Source organism: Callospermophilus lateralis, chromosome 11 (assembly GCF_048772815.1).
Source record: "Callospermophilus lateralis isolate mCalLat2 chromosome 11, mCalLat2.hap1, whole genome shotgun sequence".
Taxonomy (NCBI): domain Eukaryota; kingdom Metazoa; phylum Chordata; class Mammalia; order Rodentia; family Sciuridae; genus Callospermophilus; species Callospermophilus lateralis.
This window is the reverse complement of record NC_135315.1, coordinates 91,219,058-91,239,214: the sequence shown is the minus strand read 5'-3', so window position 1 is coordinate 91,239,214 and position 20,157 is coordinate 91,219,058. Positions and strand designations below refer to the sequence as shown.

Here is a 20,157-nt window from a genome sequence, read left to right as displayed (position 1 = left end):
GCTAACCTTTATTTATGAAGCCTGTGCTGGCCGAGGGCTAAAGAGGACTTGTCCAAAAATATGTGGGCTGTCTCAAAACCCCTGGGGTAGGAAAGTCCAGGTTAACTGTCAGGAATGTCTAGTTTCTGGATCAGTTCAGGTGAAGGCAAATATGTCTTGGGAAGAAATGGAGAGTGGGATCGAAAAGAAGGCATCTTTAAGATCAATAACTGAAAAACAGGTGGAGTTTGCAGGAATAGAGGAAAGGATAGTATAAGGGTTTGGAACTAGGGGATGTATGAGCCTGGTTGAAGAATTTATTAACCTTAAGTCCTGTGCCAAATGGTATGTTCCATGAGGATTTTTTACTGCTAAAATTGGGGTATTGAATGGAGAGTGTGTGGGACAGAGGAATCCGTTTCTTAATAAGCTCTGAATGATTGGCTTTAGGCCCTTAAGACTGGTTGTTGGCAGTGGGTATTGAGCCTGGTTTGGGAAGTGGTTAGGGTCTTTAAGATGCACTTCCATGGGGGAGCAATTTGCAGAGGATGGAGTTTCAGTGTCCCACACAAATGGATCTACTATTTTACAGGAGAAGGCAAAAAGTGTGTTCTTTGGGGTCTCCACACCAGAAAAAAAGGGGTAAAGTCTCTTCTTCATTGGGGAGTAAACCCATAATGAAGATATGAGTAGGGTAGGACAATAAGGTTAGGTTATGGAAGCCTTCAAGATGGATTATATATCCCTTCCCAGCCAGGGGACCGGGCACTGAGGCATAACCAAAAAATGGTGTGAAAAGGAGAACTCAGATAAGGAGCAAGTGAGGGGAGGAGTTCTGCACAGGATGATGGTTTGACCTCCTACCCCCTACAATAGGAGATTTGGAGGGATAAGTAGTTCCCCCAACCTCTCTCAGAATCCAGAATGTGGCCCCGGTGTCTACCAAAAAGTTTATGGGACACCCATCCACTCAGAGAGCCACCCTGGGTTCCTGCTTGGTGATTGAATAGGTCGGGACAGAAGACCCAGGGCCCCGTCAATCCTCAGCTGCTATGCCCACCAAGTCACTGGTGGGGTGACTGACCTCAGCTCCCCTCCAGGAATTGGGGCAGTCCCATCCCCAGTGGCCAGGATGTCAGCATCTGGGGCATGGTCTGGGCGGTGCCCTGTGGTTAGGGCAAGACTTATCCCCACGCCCTTCATTACCACACTTAAAGCAGGGCCTGGAGGGGGGGTCCTTGTTGTGGGGGTTGTTGTCTCCCCTTTTTCATAGTTTGGAAGGAGCCCTGTAACACCTGGGCCAACATCTGGCATTTTTGGCGTTTTGCTCTTTCATCTCTGTTGTGGAAGACCTTGAAGCCCATGGCCAACACCTTGGTCTCAGGAGTCAAGGGTCCCCTCTCTAATTTTTTTGCTTTGCCCGGATGTCAGGGTAGCTTTGTGAGAAAAAATAGGTCATAAGAAGTTGCCTCCCATCTGGGGATTCAGGGTCCAAGTTAGTGCACTGAAGGAGAGCCTTTGTTAGTCAGTCTAGGAAGGCTGAGGGGTTTTCATTTTTCTCTTGCATGACTTCCTGGAGTTATCAAAGTTAATAGCCTTTTGTGCCACCACATTTAGGCCAGCTATCAGACAGGGAATAAGGTGGTCTCTGCATCCCAGGTCTTGGGGGTCACTATAACCCCGACGTGGTCTTTGTGTGGAACTTCCTGGACCCCTAGGGGATGGCAGGCATCACTCTGATGAACCTGGTCTGCATAGGCCCTAGCCTGGTCCCAGACCCTTTTTTTTTCCTCAGGGAGGAGAGTATTGGACAGAATCATATAGAAATCATGAAAGGTGGGGCTATAGGCTTGGGTAAGTATTGAAACTCTTTAATATAAGAGACAGAGTTTGCAGTGTAAGATCACAATTTTTTTTCTACTTGAGAAAGGTCAAGCATAGAAAAAGGAACATAAACCCTTAAAAATCCCATCCTGCCCAGCGATCTCTCAAAGGGGGGCCACAGCATGTGAAGTTTGAGATGTGGTGACTTGTGGGTTAGGTGCTGCATTAGCATGCAAACAGGTGGTGGGTGGACTAAACTGAGGTGGAGGGACGAGGTGAAGGAACGGAAGTGGGAGGAGATTGTGGGGGAGTGTAGGGAGGAGGAGGAGGGGGAGGAGGAGCGTCCATAGAAGAAGAAGCCATAGATGTAGAGGATGGGGAAGTGGGAGGGTGTGGAAGTGGGGAAAGCAAGGCTGAGGGCGGGGGAGAGCAGAATGGAGGGGCTCATCAACTGGGTCAAAAGTGGAGGCAGAGAGTAGAGAAGAGAAAGAAGGGGGAGAAGGCATGGAGGTAGAGGGTGGAGAAGAGGAGGAGGAAGGAGGTTTGTGAGCTAGGAGTAATGCTGAGACTCACATTGGGTACAGATTGGGTGAGATCTAGCAAGGAAATAGCCACCCCATAGGGAATCTAGTTCCACGTATGTGATCACTCACAGTAATTAAAAAGATCCTGGAGTAAATTGGGATCCAGAGACCCACACATGGGCCAAACGTCTTGGCTGTCTAGGGGGTGTGTAGGCCAGTCCTGGGGACAGAACTTTATGAGCCTTTTCAGTTTAGAATCAGAGCCAGGCTCAGGGTTTTCAAATTATCTAAGAAGCCCTGCAAGGGAGAATTGGCCAGGAGGGATGAGGAATTTCCCATGCTGGAAGGGAAAAATGGGAGTCAGAGTGAGAGAGAGAAAGAGAGACAGAGAGAGAGAGAGAGAGAGAGAGAGAGAGAGAGAGAGAGAGAGAGAGAGAGAGAGAAGAGAGAGAGAGAGAGAGAGAGAGAGAGAGAGAGAGAGAGAGAGAGAGAGAGAACCCAGGCTGGAGGGAGCTTCCTGGAGGCTCCTGAGCAGACAGAGGGTCAAGTGGGCATCCCCAAAATGGCCGACCGCCCCAGGGAAATAGAGGGCACTGCCTGATCGTCACCAGGGGAGTGTGATCTGTGAGACCCAAATAGGGCTGAGGCTGTGGGAAACCTGACATCAGGAGAGTTTTTCGACTGGAACAAAAGAGGCATAGGGGAACTTTTTCCGGTTGGAATGGAGGTTCCAGTCAGAACAGAGGTGAAATGAACTGTGGCAGCCGCACTAACCCATCCATGGGAGCTGAGAATGAGGGGAGATGGAGGAGTCAGGAAGGGAGAATCTATCCTACGTCCCAGGCGGTTGGCTCCCAGGGGTGTCCTAGCAGAGCGCCTGGGGTCCACTGCAACCCTGACGGTTTGAGTGGGGTGTGTTCCCCCCAAAACACCCCGAGGGATTGCTGGACACTCAATGGCCAATTCCCTCGTCCTGGTGAGCTGGGTCAGGTGCTCATGGGATGGGGGATTCACCAACCTGCAGGCTGGTGGTTGGTGGCAGGCAGGTGATCAGAGGGGTGGACAGTGACAGGAACGGTCAGGCTGGGAGTTTAGAAACGGGGTTCCACCTTGAGCGATGTGGATCCCTGTCCTGGTTTCGGCACCGAAGTAGGAACAGTGAAAAAGCTCCGTAAAGTCAACAAGCCTAACAACCATAGAGGGACCCGCCAAGGCTGGTCACAGAAGAGAAGGGGGGGGAGAAGAGAGAGAGAGAGCAAGAGAGAGAGACAGAGAGAAAGAGCGAGCATGCATGAGAGCAGAGTGTTGATATTTATGGGCTCAAGTCCGGGTGAGGGGGAGCAGAGGGGAGTGGGCTGTTACTTTTTTATTGGCCGAGAGTCCAACTCTGGGAAGGACAGTGTATGAGTCTCCCAGGGGTTGGAGGTCACAGTTCGTGCCATTTCAGGGATTGGAGATGATGGTTTGCACCACTTAGGTGGTAGTTTGTGCCATTCAGTGCATCATGGACCTGAACTCCTGGAAGAGCAGACCGGGCGCCAGCTTTACCAACATAGAGATCTGTATTTGACTGAAGTTAAGTTGTGTTCACCTTAAAACCAGTCATCATAACTGTTTTATGTAAATCTCCTGGTAAACAAAAAGAAGCAAAGTTATAATAGGTACACAAAATAGAGAAAGAAATAAAAGCTGACCACTACCAAAACCAACAAATCAGAGGATGGGAGTATAGCTCAGGGGTAGAGGCCTTGCCAAGTATGCACAGACCCTGGGCTCAATTACCAACACACACACACACAATTGTCTTCATCATTAAATAGGAATAAGGTTACAGAGGGACAGGGAAGAGGACAGGGAGGACAGTGATGCCCAGCTGACTGTCCTCTGCACCTGCTGTCTGCTGCCCTCCCAGCACAGCCCCAGGCTGCTGGATGCCCCCCTGCACCCCTTGCAGAGCTGGGCTGTGGCTCTTCTCTTTCCCGCAGGCAGGAAGGTCAGGGAAAGACCACCAGCAGAGCTTCTCCTGCAACCTGGCCTCTGCCTGGCCCCTAGCCCTCCTCCTGCTCCAGGAAACAACAACCCTGGGCCCCCTAGGGCCCCCCCCTAGAGTCCTGACTGGACTTCCTCAGAACCCTCACTCACTCCCCCTCCTGGGGCACATCATGGCTGGGCTGTCTTCCCACATACATCACAAATCCTTTTCACAATCAAACAGTCCCAAACAAGTCCTTGAACCAGAGCTTTAGGGACGTGGGAGTGACAGTGTCACTGATCCCTATTACCCTGAATGTGAACAGTGGATGAACTGCCCAGATTCTGTCTCCATATGAGAAGGTTTTGACTGTGGGACTTACGGACTGCCTTTGAAAGTCACATTTCCATGTTCTCTATCTGGGCCAATGCTGAGAAGTAGGATCGAGGCATAGACTATTTTCCAGATGACGCACTTGAGGCCATGGGTCTTGGGGACTGGCTGTGACTCCAGGATCATTCCTAGACCTGGAGGTCGTGAGCTCAGACCTGCTCCTTGATTTGCTGTTGCAAACTGTAGAGGGAGTTAAACTAGCAAAAGAATGGACTGTGCATCTCTTTAAGCCAGCAGAAGTCATGAGACCACGGACTCCATCAGAGAAGGAACAGCTTGGAGTGTCTTGTCCCTGCTGATCATGATTCTACCCTGGCACATACAGCATGAAGTGAGCGAAGACATCACCAGCCAGTGTTTGTCTTGTCCACTGTGATGGGAGCAGGTGTTTTGCTGTTACCTCCCCCTTGCCCTTTTTCTTTTTATAAACACGACCCCAGGGGCTGCATGGTAGAGCCCTTGCCCGCCATACCCAAAGCCCTGCCTCTCTGTACCCTGTGAATTCTCTGGTAGTAGCATGTAGTTGTGCCTTTGGGGTGGGGAAGAATATGTGAAGGTTCTACAGAATAGAGGAAAGTCATGGAACTCAGGAGGGCTTAGCTCAGGCTTGTAAGAGGGAGATTCTGTGCTGGCCACCGACTGGTGTTGGGATCAGGGATGCCTGGACAGAGCTGTTAACCCAGTGGGTGTGGGAAGGTGTAGTTACCTGAGACAAGCTGACTTTGCTGCAGGAGGGGACTTGCCAACAGATGTCAGAGACCAGTTGTCCATCCAGGCTCGGGTCGTTCGTACAGTTATTCTGCAATTTCTTTGAGTGAGGTTGCCTCTGTGAACTCTGGTGGCTTCCTAACACTGGCCTGTGGCTCTGCCCTCAGAGCAGGGAAGCTCTTCCTCTTGCTGGTTCCCCTTTCTGATGTTGCCTTCCCAGCTGAAGAGGCCGGCAGGCAGCCGGGATGTGACACAGCTCACAGGACCCCCACCTCTGCTGGACCACCAGGCTCCTGGGAGTCATTAGCCTTCTCTGTGAGTAGCTGGGTTTCCTGGAAGGGAGGGCAGTTGGGGTCTGGGACAGCTGGGACCCTCCAGTCCTGGGGGGCTGTTCAGCTCTGATGCCTTTGGGAAACAAAAAGAGAAAGCCGCACTGTTATAATTCACCAGTGCAGTGTGGGTAGAGCCCAGGATGAACGGAAAGAGCAAAATGGCCTTTTTGTGGTGAGGAACTGGGACCCTGGGCCTGGGCAGCCCTGGCTGCATGAGGGACCATAGCCAGGGAGCTGAGGCCACATGGGCTGCAGCAGCAGGGAGGGGCTGGAGCTGCCTGGGGAGGGGGATGGAGACAGACCAAGAGCCTGTTCTTGGGTCACAGGAAAGAGGAGGCAGCACCCAAGCCTGGGCCCCCAGGGTCCTCAGGGCCTCTGCAGCTCTTCTGACATCTGTTGGCAAGCCCCCTCATGCAGGCAAAGCCAGCTTGTCTCAGGTAACTCTTCTGTGGAGGCCCCAACCAGAACCCTGGTATCTGAGCTGGAGGAGGCTCCTCTGGTCTGCACTCCTTTCCCCCACCCTGAAATGCCCCCGGCCCCGGAGACCTCAGGGGAACCTTGCTTATCTCATCACTGTTCCTGGCAAAACCTAGAAAAACAGGAGGTGCCTTCAATTTAGGAAAGATTGAGCAAACTGAGCAGTATCTGGGGCTCCCAGGCATGGGATGTCATGGAGGCTAAGGAACAGTGCCCCAGTGTTCTGGGAAGAATTCCAGTTTCCATGATGGAGATGCCTGGATCCTCCTCAGCAAGATCCAGGGAACGCAACATGAAGTCCTTATTAAATAAAAGGACAAGCAGCCTCTACACACCCACAGGTTTATGGGGACATTGAGCATGTGAGGAAAAACAGTGTAGCTCCCACAGGCTACAGGAGGGGAAATTGTGCAGAAAACATGCAGGGGAGAAAGAGAGGGTGAGAAGTAAAAGGAAATGAAGAAAATACTGACCTAATGACTGAGTCATGTAAGCCAAAATCATGTCACACTTATGACATTGTGGACTGTTGTGTTTGCTCCTATGAAGAAATAAAATAAACACTAATGAGAAAATAAGAAGATCTAGTGAAGTGACTTTTGGTGAAGACTTTCAATCTGATTTTTTATCAATCCCAGCCACTAAGTGAACTTGCAGGGAATTCCATGGAGCTTGGTGGTTTAGGGAGCACTTGTGAAAGGGGACTTATTAACTGAAAAACAAGCTGCCAGTGGTAGAGGACTGGTCCCTTTTAAATAGCTCAACTTTGCAACAGCAAAATGCACACTCTTCCCATTTCTACAGCGTTGTGTAACTGGGGATTGTTAATGTGCAGCTCTCTTCAGAGGCAGTGGGGGTGGAAGGTTTCAAAAGGAAGGAGAAGAACAGGAGGGGAGGCGAGGAAGAAGGAGAAGGAAAGGGAGGACTTGACTTTCCCAATTATTGGATTTGCAGCCTGAGGCCAAAGAGGGTGATACTCTCAAGGTCAATGGAAACAGGGAAGGTTGGAATTGGTTGCCCCATGGACCTGAACTCTGTGCAGCTGAATGAAGCAAAGCAGCTTGCAAGGAGTTGGTTGGAGGCTCTTCATGGAAGGAGCCTCACCCCTAAATTGTTCTGCATCCTTTCTGGAAGCCTGGAGTTCCACAGTTGCATTTTTCTTTGGTTTCTGGATTGTCCCCTGTTCACTCAGCCTTGCTTGGGGGAGAGAGATGGTGATGAAGGAGTGATGGTGAGGGTGGTGAAGAACTTGCCCATATCATAGTTCAAATCACAAGCCCTTTCCTGCACATGGTTTGGAAGGGCAAGTGTGGAAGAGAAAGAGAAACTGAGCACAGCTTGCTTCCTGGAATTTCCACACTGCAGTGGGGTGATCCTGGACATGTGGTGGCTCCCCCAAAGTGATAGCAACAGCATTTAATGAATTCTGCCCCCATCTGCTGGCAGGGAGCTGGAGAAGGGTCCAGGTCACTATTGGCCCAAGAGAGACATGGAGACAGTGTAAAGGGCAGCAAGTTTGGCAGTTTGACAGTTTTGTGTATGAGTTGACAGGGAAAATGCTCCTGGCATGGGAACGTGGAGATAGGGATACGACACACAGAGGAACCATGTTCTATGCCCAAGGTTGCATTTTCAATTTTGTAGTATGAAGTTCACACTCTACCTGGTAAAGCCCATGTGCTCCATGGCTCCTCTTTTCCTTGTTTAGGATGAGCATCTTCTGTAGGTCAGAGAGCTCCTGCTGCCTCCCCTCTCTGTCTCCCTCCTCTGTCTTGCTGATGTCACCCACCATTGGGCCTCAGGGGCAGATCCTCCCACAGGCTGAGGCTGACCCTCCTCTGTATTTGTGGTTCCCTCTTCTAGGAAGTGGAATCTGGCCAGGCTGGCTGTCCAACCCTGGGCTAGCCAGAAGTCTCAGCTGTGCTCGGCCACTCCAAGGACTCTGTCCCCTGCTCTCCTGTTCCACTCCCCTGGGGAACCCCCTGCTCTGTAACAGGAGGGGCATGGACAACTCACCTCTGAAGCCCCTCCAGGGTGACCCAGGGCTTCCACTCACACAGGGCTTTCTGTGGCCACTGCAAGGCCTCTGCTCTGTCTTTCTCGTCCTGACCTGTCCTATCCTGTGACCTGACAGGGAGTCACAGCTGGGGAGCCTGTTTAGGACTCCTTAAGGGAGGACACCCTGAGCTGTCCCTGTGGTCATTTCAGCCCCCAAGGGAGGGAAGGAATCCTGCCCCTCAGCTCCTCCCCTGACCTGGTCTTCCTGCCTCTGCTCCTGAGGGGACCTCAGGGCTGGTGTCCTCAGTCTCCTGCCCAAGGACTCTCCCTCCTCACACCCTGTGCAGATGTGGTCTGCAAACCTTGCCCAGGAGGCCACGTTCCAGCTGTGCCCTTTAGACCAGCTGATGAGAGCCTCTGCCAGACCTTGAGGTTCCTGTTCAGCACAAAACACTGGCTTCCCTGGAGGACCCTCTTACAGTGCTGGCAGGGGACACAGACACTGTGGTGACCACAATGACTCATCAAATCCCTGAGGATGGTCTAAAATACAGGCTGTCAGAGCACCCAATTGTGCTGTTTCCCCATGGGATAGCAGGCTGTTTCTCTGGGTACTGCATTAAATAGAGCCCTTAAATGTACTGACCCCCACTGTACTGACACCCAGCAAGCGCCTGCTGTCCATGCACAGAGAAACCAACACTGCACCAGGTTTTGCAAGAAGAAAGAACTTCACAGTGGCTCCCCTGACAAAGAGAGAGGAGGCACACTCACTCTGTCTCCCCAGGGAGCAGGAAGGGACTTAAGGCAGGGATGAGAAACAGAAGGCCAGCTGGCTGGAGTCGGGAGTCTTGGTGGCATGGTCCACACCAGGTGCCCTGGGCCTGGGGGAACCTCTGGGTAGTTTGTGGTCTACCTGGTCTCTCTGACCCCATGCTCCCTCCTGCAGCTGTGGCTGCACCCTGGCTTCTAACCCAGGTCCACAAGACCCTCTTCTGGTTCCTCAGCTTCTTGTCCTTGGAGGCTTTTGGTTGCTCTCAGCTCTCTAAGTCTCAAGTCCTGAAAAAGCAACTTGCATAACAGTTTTTAGAAAAGGGGAAGCTGCAGTTTTATGTCCCAATGTCAACCCAAAATTACACATTTATACAAGTGTGTAACTCTGATTAGGCTGGATGACCACAGTGCTAAAGGATACTTCTCTTCTGCTCATTAATTAATGAGGGGACCACAGGATGTCACAACCCATTCAGAGGGAGAATGAATGTCACACCTCTCCAGACCACTGGGAAGGTTGAGAGGCTTTATGAATAGATGCCTGGGCTCACATTGCTGGAGTATCTCTGGGCACACGTCATTTCCAGTGCTTACCTTGGAAAAGGGCACACTTTGCTTTCACTTGAATACTCCACAACTTGGATCCTTGTTTTCAGTGTAACATGTAATACTTTTGTATTAAAGAACAGCTCAAGATGTGGGTAGATGGGCAAGCAGAGTTAAGAATATAAAATTTAAAATCTTAGTTCAAGGTATGGGTAATGAGTCCTCCCCTCCACCTTCCCACCTGACTCCTGGCTGCACAGGGGTCCTGTGGGGCTTGGTAATGGTGCCTGTATCACAGTGAATTTCCTTTTAAACTCGACTTTTATAAACAGGAAAGCCCTGGCTGGACCTTGACACCTACAGGCACCAAGGAGATTGAAGCCACAGGATGTGTGACTCCTGCATCCCATCCCTGTACTCAGGAGGAGACCCCCGAGAGGGGCAGCTGGAGGGGAGGAAGGAAACCAGCCTGGAACTGGGAATGTGTGGTTCTGACCCGGGGGTGCTGGGCCAGTAATGCCCATCATGGTAACAACAGCAGCAGTGTGTGGGAGACCAACCTCACACGTGACTGAGTCACACTACCCAGCTGGGTGCTGAGGCTCTTAGTCACAGAAATGTGGCAGAGCTTTCCCCACCCTTCTTGAGTTTGAGGGTCAGTGTCTCCTGCATGGTCTGTCTTGCTACAGCCCCATGGGTGGAGCTATGCTCACCTGTTGCTTTGTAATATAATCCCTTACCCTGTTTAGGGTAGAATCTACCATGGAAATGCCTTGTGTGTCTTCCCTTCTCTTACTGTGCCCTTGGGTGTGGCCTACCCAGGTGTCACTCAACCTGCTGACAATGGACATCATGAAGATAGACTCAGCCCCCTGAAACCTGACCCCTTGCCTCATTTGAATAGCTTCTCCTCAATAAAAGGGGTCAGTGCGTGCTCTTGCTCTATCTCTTCTTGTGGACCTTTAAGGTCAGAGAATCCATCACCGTGACCCCAATAAAAAAGGTATTTGTGTCTCTTCTGGGGTTATTTTGTGTACCCAATTAGCCCAGTTCCACTGGAGTAACCCCTGACCCTTTTATTTGCGAGAACAGAAACCAACTGCAGCAAATGGGAATAGCACAGTTATTGAATACTGTGCCAAAAGCTTTTCTGCTTAAATCCAAAGGAGAATTCAATGATGTAAGAACCATCACTCCCATTTCATAGATGAGAAAGCTGAAGCCAGAGAGGTTCAGTAACTGTTCAAGCATACACAGCCAGAAGATGGGGAAACTAGACTAACTCAGATTAGGTCCAACCTTGTAAACACTCTTTATATCATCAAGGTGTGGAAACTAGCTGAAACTAACTAAATTTTGGGTTGATCAAAACCTAAACACAAATATTGAAACCACAAAAAGAACTTGAAGAAAACTAGAAAATATGAGAAACATACTTTTGAAGGGAGGACTATCCTTTTAAGCAAGTAAGAAACCAATGAATACTAAAAAAAATCTTTTGATATCTTTGAATTCATGAAGTGACATTTTGGCTCCTGGGCAAAATAAACTGTAATAGATTTAATGAAATTTATCACAATTCCAATGATTTTTCACAGAAATAGAAAAAATTCTAAAATTTGTTTGAAAGCATGAAGGACCCCAACTAACAAATGAAAAAGAACAAAACTGGAAGTGTCTCACTCCCTGATTTCAAAATACAATGTTATTGTGATTAAAATAGCAGGGAACTGGCACAAAAACAGACACATTGACCAAAGGAAAATGAAGAAATTCCATAAATAAACCCAGTGTTTTCAGTCAGTTGATGTGATGTTTGACAAATGTGCTAAGAATATACAACAGGGAAAGGACAGTGTCTTCAGTAAATGCATATGGGAAGATGGGAGAGCTACATGCAAATGAAGGAAATTCAATTCTAACTCACCTCATATGAAAAAAAATCAATGCAAAATAGAAGAAAGACTGAATCATAAGATCTGGAACTATAAAGTCTCTAGAAGAAAACATAGAAGTCACATGAACTTGGGTGGTGATTTCTTGACTAGGATTCCCAAAGCACAGACACCAAAAGCAAAACTGACAGAATTGCATCAAATTAAAAACCTTCTGCACAGCAAAGAAACAACAGAGTGAAGATACAACTCATGTCTTGGGAGAGAATATTTGCAAACCACACGTCTGATATGGGGCCAATAGGCCTAATGGATAAAGAACTAATTAACTCGATAGCAAGGAAATAGGTAACTTGATTTAAAAAATGGGCAAAAGATTTGAACAAGTATTGATCAAAGAGAGAAAGGAATAGCCAACAGAGCTATAAAAAATCCTCAGCATCTCTAATCAGCAGGGAAATGAGAATTGAAGACACATGAGGTACCTACCCCTCCTATCTGTTAGCATGGCTCGCATCTAGCACACACCAGACTATGGGCTGGGAGCTGTCAATCCCTGGCCTCCTGTAGTTCATACCCTGACTTTAAGTCAGGTAAGGAAACTGCAGTCTAGTCCAGTTAAGTCACCAGCCCAAGGTTACACTTTAGCAGAACCGGACTTGATCTGAGAAATGGGTCCAGTTCACTGGACAAGGCTGCCTCTCTAGATGAAGGAAAGGGGCAGGATGGATTGGTTAAGAAGAAAATGTCTGTTTCACTTGTTCTCCTTGAGGAAATACCCATGTTCTCTTTCCCAATGCCCTAGGTGCCTGCAGCACTTTAGCCAAGAGTTCTGGAGCTCATGGTTCTGGGATTAAACGTTTTAGAACCCACACTTATCTGAAGGCGATCCGGGGAGGTTCAGTCTTGTTGCAAGTGATCCAGGAGCCAGAGGATTCCAAGATAGAGGAGATCTCCTGGGGTGTCACCACGTCTTATTTAAATACTACATACATGCTGAGACTCCAGAATGGGAAGGAAGATCCACTGTGGTTCAGTCTCCAGGACAAGTACAAGCACAGGATCCAGGTGCCCAATATGTCATCCCTGAAGATTAACAATTTGACCTCACAGGACAGTGGGCAGTACTGGGCCCAGATCATGTTTCAGGCGGGAAGAGAAATTAAAGCAGTTTTCCACCTCACTGTTTATGGTAAGTGACAGCCTCACCTAGTCCCAGGGCCGGCCTCCTTCTTTGAGTCTAGGAGGCTCTGAGACTACATGCTGCAGGATTCTCCTCAGGCACCAACACGTCAGATATTCATCACAAACAGTAGAGCTGAGGTTTTATACCAGGGAGAAAGATCACATCTGTGTTTTGGAAGACAAAATGGAAATTTGGTCATTTTTGCAGTAACATTTCCTCCTCTTTGTAAGAGTAAATTTACTGCTTTTGTGTATTAGTTTTCCTTTGCTGTTTTAACAATGCATAATCATGGTTTAAAACAACACAAATGTGTATCCACAATATGCTGAAAGTGGAGGTCAGACATGGTGGTCACTGGCTAAAATCCAAGTGTGGACAGGGCTGCATTTTGTTCTGCAGGATCTAGAGGGGATCCTTTCCTGCCTTTCCTACTCTCCAGAGTTGCCAGCCTCCCTGGACTTGTGGTCCCCTCCTCTGCCTAAACTAGAAAGGGAGGGGGAGTCTCTCTTGCATCCCTCATAACTGCTCCTTTCCTTCCTGTTGTTTTGGTTTTGTGTTGTGCTTTTGGTATCAGGAATTGAATCCCGGGGTGTTTAACCACTGAGCAACATTCCCAGCCTTTTTTATTGATTCATATTTTTGAGACAAGGTCTCACTAATTTCCTTTGAACCATGCCAGGTTGCTGAGGCTGGCTTTGATCTTCCTTCAGATCCTTCTGTCTCAGCCTCCTGAGCTGCTGGGATTGGGGGTGTGCACCACCATGCCGGACTCTTCTTCCACGATTAAGGGTCCCTGTGAGGACTCTGGGACTATCAGATAATCCTATTTAAAGCTCAGCTCTTTTTTTCATAATTTAGCATATTCACAGGTTCTGAGGATAAAGATGTGAACATCAGTGGGACAGGATTGTTCTACCTCATTTGGAATCCACATGTATCCATCTCCAATCCTTGCAGAGAGTGGCCAGTGAGAGGCCAGCCTCACTTCCACAGACCCCACAAATCCTGCTCTGCAAGCCTTGATAGGGTAGGAGAAGTGATGCTGCTGCACGTCCCAGGAGATCTGTTTTGCCAACTCTAGGGTCCCCACAGTCACTCTCTGCATAAGTCAGTCCCTGCTGCAGAGAGTGGACTGCAGGTGCAGGTCCTGTGTGATTTCTAGACTGGCCTGTGGATCTGACCCTTCTCCCCCAGTCAGGAGCACACATTCAGGGTCACGTTCTAACTGCCTGCAGAGCTGTGCTCTCTGTTACAGCCACGGTATCCCCCACAATGTCTCCTATTTTGACCTGAGCTTTCTGGTCCTCCCAGAGCTGGCCTGGTGTCCTGCCCCAATCGGGCTGTACAGTCCCAGGCACTGTCTCAGCTGAAGACCCAGGACACAGGACCCTGGCCTAAGACAAGCTCTTCTGACCCACGCTTCCTCCCCTTCCAGAAGACCCCTATCTTCTAGAAATAATGGTCCCTGAAACTGGGATTCAGCCATCATGTTCTCATGGGAAAAAAAAAAAGTTAGACTTGCTTCATCTAGTGAGATCACATGAGCTTAATAAAGTGGCTGCTGTCACTTGTCAACATGTAGCTCTGGGGAAATTGTGCTTTATTTGTAACATGCTCCCAGCTTCCTCCTAGGGTTCCTGCCTCTGGTCAGTGAGACCCTGGATGACAATGTGTGACATGTGTGAGGCTCTCTCCTTTTGTCCCCTCCTTCCTCAGATCCTGTGCCCCTTGCCCAGATCCGGACCACGTCAGCGTCCATCACGCCCAGCTGGTGCAATGTCACTCTGGATTGTGGGGCCCGAGAGGCTGTAGAGGTCCTGAGTGTAACCTGGGAGGTCCAGGGCCCCCCCAGTGAGCGGGAGCCGACAGGGGCCCCAGGACCCCCCAACCCCTGGACCCTGGCCCTGAGCCTGCCTCTGAGGCAGCCCAATGTCAGCCTCACCTGTGTCCTCAGCAACCCAGGGGACCAGAAAAATGCCACCTTACAGCTCACTGACCTCTGTAGCCCAGGTGAGTGCACCTGCGGGAGGGAGGGGCACAGGGGGGGCTCAGGTGGCTCTGGAACCCGAGGGTCCCTGGCTTTTTTGCTGCTGTGATTATGAACAGCACTGCCTTCCCTTGGTCACTCCAATCCAGAAGTGTGGGGTGGCATCCAGCTCACAACTGTCTTTAAACATCCCTCACCTCCAGGCCCTTCCCCCTGGGCCAGGGGCAGCCTTCCAGGACCTGTCCCACCCCGTCACATGCCCTGTGTCCTGAGTCATCTTTGGAAAAACAGATCGGATTGTGGCCTTTGTGTATATGTCATCTCTGGGATCAACCTCTACTTAGTAGGATATAGGGCTTAGAAGGTCCTGTGCCCCCGATGGTGGCCTCATCCACACAGGGACACAGCTGCTTGCTGACCATCCCTAACGTGTGAAGCCACTGCCGGCTCTGAAGGTGCAGCCTCTTTCAGGAGCTGCCCACGGCCATCTCCCCTGAGTGGAAAGATCCCTTTCTGGGTCTGAGTCCACCCTGAGTGGGACACTCTTAGCCCAGGTGTCAGGCTCAGTTCTGGGCAGTTGGCGCCCAGTAGGTGTTTCACTGACCCGAATGCCTGGGACCCGTGTGTACCCCGTCCTCAGTCTTCCTCCAGGGGCTGCTGGAGGAGCCTGACTGGTCAGTGCAGTCACCACCCCTGGTCATGTGTCCCCCCCTCCACCCTGGAGTCTCAGAGGAAGTTCAACATGGCCCAGCAAACCTCCTGGACTCAGCAGCTGCCTCCCGGGCCTCCCCACCTAGCCCTGCCTCCTGTGCTGTCCCTCCCCTGCGGGACGCTCCCGCCACACTGAGTATCTGTGAAACTCCTGCCACTCCCCAGGCACTGGTGACTGTGCATGTCCTTGGGGGTCTCACTGGAGACCTTGGACATGGGTCAACCTCTATTGCAGTGAGATCCTTCACCTGGTGATTGAGAGCTTCTGTCTCTTCCTGTGATGACTTGTTCACAGACCCCACCTTGCTCATCCCCGTCTCCCCTACTCCACGAAGGACCTGGGCCACTGCTTGAATGAGTGGACCTGCCACGCCCTCCCCTGCAGCTTCTGCACCAGGCCCCTTCCAACCTTTCTCCATCCTCTCTCTGTCTCCCTTGTCACTGTGATCCTCATCTTCTCTCTGCCTTAACGTGTTTCACTTTCTCCTTGGGAGGGAAACAGACTCACATGGAGAGCACCCAGCTGTCCTCATGGGAGGCGTCCGAATGGGTTTCATGGCTGTGATTTTGATCCTTGCAGCTGGAATCTGCCTTTGGATGATCCATGAGAAGATGATGGAGAAGAGAAGAAGCAGGTTGTGTTTCTCCTCCTGGGCCCAGAAACCTCCCTCTCCCCTTGGGCCCTGGGCTCCCCTCCTCCTACATTTTCCTGACAGTAGGAGGGCTTCGTGAAGAAGATGAGGACAGTAAAGGGGACAGCCTTGGATTCCTGGCACTGGGTACAGGTAGAGGTTTCCCTGGAGAATCCAGCTGCAACCTGGGATGACTCAGGTCCAGGATTGCAGGAGGGCCATGAAGTCGAGGACAATGACATCAACTAGGCACAGCTGGTGCAGCAGGAGTCTTGGCAGGACAAGGACAAAGTGAGAGCTGGCAGTGGTGACCAGCCTGGACACCCTTAGGTCACACTGCCCAGCCTAGGGCTCCCCAATCAGGCATACACTATTTCTGTTCCCACTGATCTTGACCTATTTATGTAATACCAACATGATTAACAAAGAAAGTCCATCACTGACAAACCTGTGCTGGTGTGTTTAGGGGATTCCATAGGCAGTTCATAGAACTGAGTGTTGTATCCAGGCCACTACCTCGGGGGCCCTCTCTCCCTCACTGTCCAAGGAACACTGTGTCTTGCTTTCCCAGGAATTGATGAACGACATCTGGAAGAGAAGGGGCCTTGCCCTTGGTGTCTACAGTGAGGTCCTTAACCAAGGACGGTCATGATGATGGTTTCATTGGAGGAAGCAGCAGAAGCCGGCACTTGGGAGAGACTGTGCTCTGACCCTGACACACACAGACGCCCACCTGCTCCAGGTTCAGTCCAGCTCCAGGTGGCCCTGGAGAGTCCCCGTCTTCCTGAGCACACATGGCCCTGTTCCTTCTTGTCACGCCTCCCCAAGCTGCCCCCACCCTCAGGACCCTCATGCCAGCCAAGCCAGGGCTCTTCCTCTGTGCTTCACCTGGCCCCTGGCCCCTGTTTTTGAGAAGCCTTCCCAATGCAAACCCCCCTGACTGTGCAGGTGGCAATCCTCACCCCCTCGGCTGTGTCACTGGTCTGTCCTGTGGGAACACCAGCACAGGGGGTGGGACAGTGAAGAGACATGGACCTCGCCCAGAGGAGGGAGTCAAGATGGGTTCTGCAGGCTGAACTGGGGGGGTCGGTGGAGGCAGCATGCATGAGGGGAGCCCTGGGTCCCTTACAGACCTGGTGTAGGACCCCCTTGGGTGTCAGGCTGTGTGTCTGTTTGTGTCTGTGTGTCTGTGTGAGTGGGATGGGTAGGGGGTGTTGGGGAAGTTTCTAATACACAGGAGACACGGGGCCATAGCTCACCTGAACTTAGCTGTTGCCTATTGCAAACTCATCTCCATGTCAAGTGCAAAAAGGAATCCACATTCCTCAGGCCCTCCTCAGCCTGCTCTTCTCCTGGCTCTGACCCCAACACAGGGTTTGTCTTAGGAAATCTACACCAACACCCCCTGCCTTGGGTGAAGGCCCCTGGGGAGAGTGTGTGTGCAGTGCCCCCCCACGTCCCTTAGTGAGGCTGCTGTGGGCTCTCATGTGCGAAGCTGTGGGAAGTTTTGAGCCAGCCGTCCCCAGGCCTCCTCCTGACCCTCACCCCCTGAAGCCCTTCTGGTCCCAAGCCCAAGGTCAGCTCCTCTGTGCTCACCCACATCTCTCTGCCTGCCTTCTCCCTGTTCCTCACTCCCACCTCTACCTGCTGAAATTCTATCTTCCCAAATCTCTCTTCTCAGCCTCCTGTTCCAAGGAGCCTGTCTGGACCTCAGTGTTTTGGACATAGGCTCTCTCGAATTTGGCCTCTTTCAACATTTGAAAATCATTCAGGCCCCTGCCACAGTCTGTCCTGGATGGGACTCATTTCTTATCCCATGGATTAAGGTAGGGCTCCCTCAGAAGCGACTGGGGGAGGCCAATGCCCAGGAGAACACATGCCTCTTGTCATGAAGGATCTTGACCCTTCTCCCCATTCGCTTGGGCCTTGAGCACACCACACTGAATGGGGGTGTTCTTCATAAAGAGCCCTCAGCTACAGCCAGCAAGGAAATGAGGACCTCGGTTTTATAACAGCAAAGAACAGAATTATAGTAACAACCTCATGAGCGAGAAATGGATTCTGCCTTAGAGTCTCCAGAAGGGAACACAACCTGGAGACCCCTGACTTTATTTCACATCAGATCTTGACCTCCAGGACAGGGAGACAATAAGCTGGTGCCATGTCCAGACACTGAGGCTGTGGTGATTGACTGTGGCAGAAGGAACAGATGTCATTCCATTTTATGGTTTCAAATACTTTGGGTCCTCCAGAGTCTCCAGCCTGGGAGTCTCTACTGGGCTCCATGTTGACAAATCTGACTCTTCACAGGGCATCTCCAGCCATGGCTGCCTCCTCCTCATGAAGGCACCTGCTTCCCTCAGAGCAGCCCTCACACCCTGCTCTGACGGGATTTCTGCTTCTTTCCCACCACCCCTGGGCCACTCGAGGACAGTGAGTTCGCTTCTGTCTTTGTGCTCCAGAGCTGGTGGCACGCAGTAGGCACTCATTACAGGTGTGTTCCATGGAGGTGACCTGAGGGTGCAGGGCCTCCTATCAGGAAACCCCACCTGCAGTTTGGCCTTCAGCCACGAGGTGGCGCTGCAGGCAGCTTTGAGTGACACTTGGGCAGAGGCTGCAGGTGATTTTGGAGGAGGGTGGAGTCTCTTGGTTTCTCTCCCAGAGCATCCACAGGGCAGGTAGATGTGAGAGCCAGAGAAACCCCAGGTAAGAGAATGACATCTGGACAGTGGAGCCAGGTGAGATGCCCCGGGGTATCCTCAGAGGATATCTGCTGAAGGCGATCCCCCACTGACTGTCATGACAGGGTCACAGTGAGGATGAATTCTGGCAAAGCCGCACTGGTTGGTGGGAAACCGAAACCATGAGACCCCTTTTTATATAATTGGGACTTTTCATTTTCATGCTCATGTTCTTGACAGGAGTCATGAGTATGTTAAATGCCAAACAAATTAAATTTCAGATGGCTAGAACATAACGGGTAGTTCATGTCTTGAAGGCTATTCTACTACCCCTCAGCATATCAAGGACAAAGTAGAAGGCTGTTCTTCTCTCTCAGTACACTGAGGACGAATCTGATAATGGACAACAATCATCCTCTGAAAGGTCACGAGAATTTTAGGCACCACATTGATTATATCAACTAGAACCCAAGCTCATATTTCCGGCCTCTTAGAAAACCTGATCATTATGTTTATTTTACAAAGCCCACCATATGTAGTCTCATTCTTGATTGAGGATAGTTATATTATACACTTAGGAAAGTTAAAGCATAGAAAGATATATTCTTCTCTTTTTATAAACCCTTTTTTACTTTATATAGGGATTTATGATGAGCATAGTTAATATTAGCAGAAAGTGGACTGATGTTTAGAACTTACTTTCTATTGAGAAAGATTATAAAGATATGAGAACTAGTGCACCTTGACTGAGAAACAAAGAAACTCTTTGAGAAAGCAGCTCAACCAGTTTCATGAGAATAAATTTAGGAATTAATTAAAGTAGATTTTTAAGATATATTTTTAGAATAATATTAGAAATACTATCCTATTTAGATTTTTGGATTTAGAAATCGTTAAGTTTTTAGTTGCATGGGTTTCTGATATGTTTTGAGAATGATTTGTTAATTTTAGGATATTTTAACTATAAGATTTAAGGGGACATTTTTAGATGGGAATTTTAGATTAGAAATAAAGTAAAGGTGTACTTTAAACTTCAAGATTAATGACAAGTTAGGAGACTTAGAGTCTAGTTACATAGTTTGACATTAGTTAATAAGAAAATAGCATATCTTGGGGAAAATAGTAAATCTTGGGAAAATCTGAAAAATGTAAATTAGTGATGCATTTTATTAATGATTTTGTACTTTTAATAATTAAATAACTAAAGGTCATATCCTGAAAAAATGTAAATTAATGTTACATTTTTTGTACCCCTAATCATGCTTAAGGAAATGTCATGTCTTGACAAAAGTTTTAAATTGTATAATCAATGACATATTCTGAATGTATAATGATGAGAAAAATTGCAATAAAAGATGACCCAGAAAAAGCTGCATTAGAGCTCTCTCTCTGGAGATTGCTCCAACGGAACAGCTTCTGTCTCATCTTTTCGCCTACATCACTCATCCTTCAGGATTCCCTGGAACCAGCTAGGGCAGGACCCCGGCAGATATCCAATATGTATAGATAATTCACAAAACAGAAAACACCACCAGCTA

General features: G+C 49.6%; 1 pseudogene; it reads left to right on the top strand.

Moving 5' to 3' along the window:
* The window catches only part of LOC143385854 (deubiquitinase OTUD6B-like), a 45,088-nt pseudogene extending 29,428 nt beyond the window's left edge, over positions 1-15,660 (top strand).
* Positions 15,661-20,157: the final 4,497 nt, after the last annotated feature.